The following is a 5,098-nucleotide window of genomic DNA, read 5'->3' on the forward strand; positions in this document are numbered from 1 at the left end:
ACCTGCGTCCTTGCGCATTGTAACATGTGCGCTCAACCTGGTGCGCCACCACCCAGCCCCGGCATATTCATTTTATTCAACAACAGATTTGAAAATGAAGCTTCCGTACTCTAAGGGACATTTCTTCCATTTGTCCTTTGCTCTTTTTCCACATGTATCTGTCCTTTGCAAGACAGAGCTTGATGCAAAAAAAAAAAAAAAAATTGTCCTAGATATACACAAACTTTCAGGGCACAGTTTGGAGGTGCAGTTGCACAGATCACTTATAAAAGTAGGACAGCAGAATTTCACTGTAGCCCACAAGGAAATAGAACTTATGTGGAGGCAGCTGTCTGAGGACCAAGGCACAGATGTCCAGCTGGTTGGCAGCCTTTTCAGGACAATCTGGTCTGGTTGGCCAGGTAGCCTGGGAAGGTGTCCATTACGAACTTCCACAGGAACACAACTACAGTTCTCTCTGGAGCACAGTCCTCTCCGCCCAGGTTTCCATGTGTAGCGACAGGTGGGCAATGCAGTGCACGTGTCCCCTCATAGGTCACGGGCTTTTCTCCCTTGCTCAATCCAATGCGGTTCTTAGCGCAGATTGCGGAGGTGTGCAGGGCGATTTTGGTGCAAGGCCGCTCAAAGTTCCAGGACAGCACCCTCGACAGGAGCACCTGGTCGCACTTGGGTGCCACCATCTTCTCTTCACTTTCACTCTCTGTCCATCCATGTCTCTCTGTCTCTGTCTCTCTCTATCTCTCTCTCTCTCTCTCTCACACACACCTGACTCTTGGCAGTAAGAAGAAGAGGTTGTTACAAGTAACATTCCCTTCTAGGGGATATCCAGTCTCCCCTAGGGGGCATTCAGCATCATGGCCCCCTGGCCTAAGAAGGGGATTTACTCATGGTCAATGAGGCTTTGGGCAGCTAGGTCCCCAAAGTCGTGCTATGTGTTGGGAAGGGATATCTACAGAGTATATATCCTTTAAAAAGTGGTGGCACACCTGATTAAGTGCACATGTTACCACGAGCAAGTACCCAGGTTCAAGTCCCCAGTCCCCACTTGCAGAAGGGAAGCTTCATGAGTGCTGAAGCAGTGGTGCAGGTATCTCTTTCTATCTCCCTCGCCCCTCTCAATTTTTGTCTGTCCTATCAAGCAAGAGAGACGGAGAGATAAAAGAAGAAAGAGAGGAGAGTCGGGCGGTAGCACAGCGGGTTAAGCGCATGTGGCACAAAGCCAAGTACCGGCGGATCCCGGTTCGAGCCCCTGGCTCCCCATTTGCAGGGGAGTCACTTCACAGGTGGTGATTGCAGGTGTCTGTCTTTCTCTCCCCCTCTTTGTCTTCCCCTCCTCTCTCCATTTCTCTCTGTCCTATCTAACAACGACAACAACAATAATAACTACAACAATAAAACAAGGGCAACAAAAAGGAATAAATAAATAAATAAATATTAAAGAAGAAGAGAGAGAGAGAGAGAGAGAGAGAGAAAGTGGAGAAAACCAGAGAGGCAGCTCAGTGGGTTGAGTGTGTTTGATCTATGACTAGATCCACTGTATGCCAGTGTATGCCAGAGCAGTGCTCTAATATATCTCTCTCTTCTCTCTCTTTAAATCTTTTTTTTAAAATAGAGACTGTTGAGGTCCTGCGGTGGTTGAGTACACATGTTGCAGTGCACAAGGACCCAGGTTCAAACCCTCCAGTCCCCACCTGCAGGAGGAAAGCTTTGCAAGTGTGAAGCAGTGCTGCAGGTGTCTCTCTGTCTGTCTCTTCTATCTCTCCCTGCCCTCTCCATTTCTGGCTGTCTTTTTAAATTTTAAATAGAGACTGTAACCTCCATCTGACCTGCAACCTGACAACTGGAATTCTCCTCCTTCTCTTCTTGAATGTGCAGTTATTCAATAATTTGCTTCTTAACTCCTAGCAATTGCCCCAAAGACAGACTTAAGAGAGTACTGTGGGCCAGGGGGAGACAGCATGATGGTTATGCAAACAGGCTCTCATGCCTGAGGCTCCAAAGTCCCAGGTTCAATCCCCTTCACCACCATAAGCCAGAGCTGAGTAATGCTCTGGTAATAAAAAAGAGAGAGAGAGTACTGTGGTGCTGAGACTACTTGGATGGCATACAGGAGTCAGGTCCCTATTTTTAAAAAAATTAATATTTGACAGGCAGGTGTGAAGATAAACTCTGCTCACTGGTGCCCAAGACAAGCCTCATAGGTTTGCTCCCTTGTTTGTTAAAATTGCCACCTCCCTATCTGGAGTGACCTGCCCCTTCTGTCTCCTCGTTGTCCTCTGCATGGAATGGGGTCAAGAATAGGGAGTCCAGATTATATTCACAAGACGCTGAGGTAATTGTGGATCAACACTGGAGATGCCTGTCCCAGTTTAGCCAGCTGGCCAGAGGGGTAAGACTAACGCCTTCTTTACCATTCCAGACTCTTGATTCCACCATCACAGGTCTTTCTGTTAAGGAACAAGATGGGCTCAAGACAAGAGACAAGAGGGAAATCTGTAGGGTGAGAGATGGGACAGGAGCGCAGTTTACCCCTAAATGCCCCTGCCCAGGGGCCTAGGACGAGGCATGGTGAGTTGGGAAGGAGCTGTTAAGGAGGTGGAAGCGGAGCCAGAAGCCTCTAAGACATTAGCAGGGAAGGCATTAACAGGTCGATGCCGAGGCAAGAATTGACAGACAAAAAAATATAAATAAATAAAAGCAAGTAACCAATAGAACCATTTATGAAGGCTAGTAAATGAAAGGCAAACAAACAAATAGTTAATATCAGAAATATATAGTGAACTTTAAAACATTAATAACCAAGAGAAAAGAGGGCATGTCTGAGGCCCCAGAGTTCCAGTCCACAGCACCACATATGCCAGAGCTGAGAAGTGTGCTGGTCTCTTTCAAATCAATCAATCAATAAATAAACCTTTTAAAAATAGCAAAGGGGGGAGTCAGACGGTAGTGCAACAGGTTAAGTGCACGTGGCGCAAAGCACAAGGACCGGCGTAAGGATCCTGTTTCGAGCCCCCAGCTCCCCACCTACCGGGGAGTCACTTCATAGGTGGTGAAGCAGGTCTGCAGGTGTCTGTCTTTCACTCCCCCTCCCTGTCTTCCCCTACTCTCTCCATTTCTCTCTGCCCTACCCAACAACAACATCAGTAACAACAACAATAATAACTACGACAACAATGAAAAACAACACAGGCAACAAAAGTGAAAATAAATAAATAAATAAATATAAAAAATTAAAAAATAGCAAAGGGAAATGGAGTTCATAAAAAAACTTAGATATCTAATAAGCATGTGAAAATATGTGACCTTACTAGTCACTTCAGAGGTGTGTTCATCATTTTGCAGTCAACTATAAACTATTAATCCTCTCCAGTAAAGACCAAAAAATAAACTAAATAATATACTGTGAGAAAAAAAAAAAGAAGTGGATTCACTGATGTTAAGGGTATGAAACAGCACCACCCTAGATTAATGGTTGAAACTTTGGAGAAGAACTCTTTGGAAGGCTCAATCAAACTTTAAAATTCAAAAATACAAGATAAAAACAACAAACCATTCATGGAAAAATGTTCTGCTGAAAACTCCCATATTTTCACACACACAAAAAGTCTATAGCAATATTGGCTTTGGTGTACTATTTATAATAGGGGGGAAGCCTTCACAAACTTATATATCCATCAAAAAGAAAATATTAAATTAGAAAACTGCTCTTCTATGAAAAACACTGTAGCTTCTATGCTGCTTTGCCTGGTGTGCAACACAGGCAGGAGCCCAATCCCTACTGTATTGAAGGAATCTTTGATGCTGTGGTGTGTGTGTGTGTACATATATATATATATGATTCTAATAACTTCAGTCTTAAATTCTGACATAAAAATATCCATAATGAGTATGTTCTATAAGTAAAAAGCAAGTCATACGATGGTAAACATGGTATGATCCCTTTTATGATAATATATATATATATATATATATATATATATATATATATATATATATGTCAACACAAATGGTAAAGAAAAAGTCTTGAAGCATGCATACCCACCTGTTGTTTGAGAAAGGAAATAGATTTGTGCAGCAAGAGCACCTTCATGAGGAGTGAGGGAATGAGAAGGTAGGGGAGATAAAATCTAGGAAAAGGGATTTATTTAGTTGCCTGATACACTCAGAGAACAGCGTTTCTTTAGCCTTGCTAAAGAATCTACCATTACTTGGTTTGGGTGTTTATTTTTAATAAAAGTCACAGTCAACATGATATTTAAGTAATTTCTATCTAGTAGAGAGGCTCATGATACCTGCTCAGAAGAAAAAAAAAATCTGGACACTGGGTTGATCTCACATAGTGTGAAGCTCAAGGACCAAAGCTGGGATCCTAGTTCCAGCCCCCAGCTCCCCACCTGCAAGTGTGTCGCTTCAGAAGAGGTGAAGCAGGTCTGCAGGTGTCTATCTCCCCCACCCCAGTCTTCTCCCCCTCTCTCAATTTCTCTCTGTCCTATCTGACAACAATGACATCAATAACAACAATAATAACTACAACAATAAAAACAACAAGGGCAACAAAAGGGAATAAATAAATAAATATTTTTAAAAGAATGGGGGAAAGATGGCCACCAGGAGCAGTGGATTCATAGTGCTGGCACCGAGCCGCAGCAATAACCCTGGAGGCAAAAAAGAAGAAGAAAAAAAAATCCAAAAAGGAGTATTACCTTTCTAGTTTTGTATCTAATCCTAAAATCCCTTTATAAAGTTGCCTAGAGTTTACTCAGCTCCTCAGTTCTTGAAACTGAGCACTATTTGCTTTGCTTAGTTGAATTAAAGCTTTTATTGTGTTCATTCTAATGTGTATGAATCATGGTTTTTGGCTTTTTCATCATACTTTGACGGACAGAAGGGCGGCCTCCTGGGCCCCATCTTTGCAGTACCTGGGTGGAACATTCCCTCACTGCTGGGTCCTCCTCCAGCTTCTTTTCTGTGCCCCCCACCCCCTACACACACACCTAGTGACACTCACAGCACCTACGACCTCCACCGAGGGCCCACTGACTGGTGTCCTGTACTGTGCGGTCTTGGGGCACAGCTTCTTCCAGGACTGAGAGTGACA

The sequence above is a fragment of the Erinaceus europaeus genome, chromosome 12 (assembly GCF_950295315.1).
Source record: "Erinaceus europaeus chromosome 12, mEriEur2.1, whole genome shotgun sequence".
NCBI classification, from domain to species: Eukaryota; Metazoa; Chordata; class Mammalia; order Eulipotyphla; family Erinaceidae; genus Erinaceus; species Erinaceus europaeus.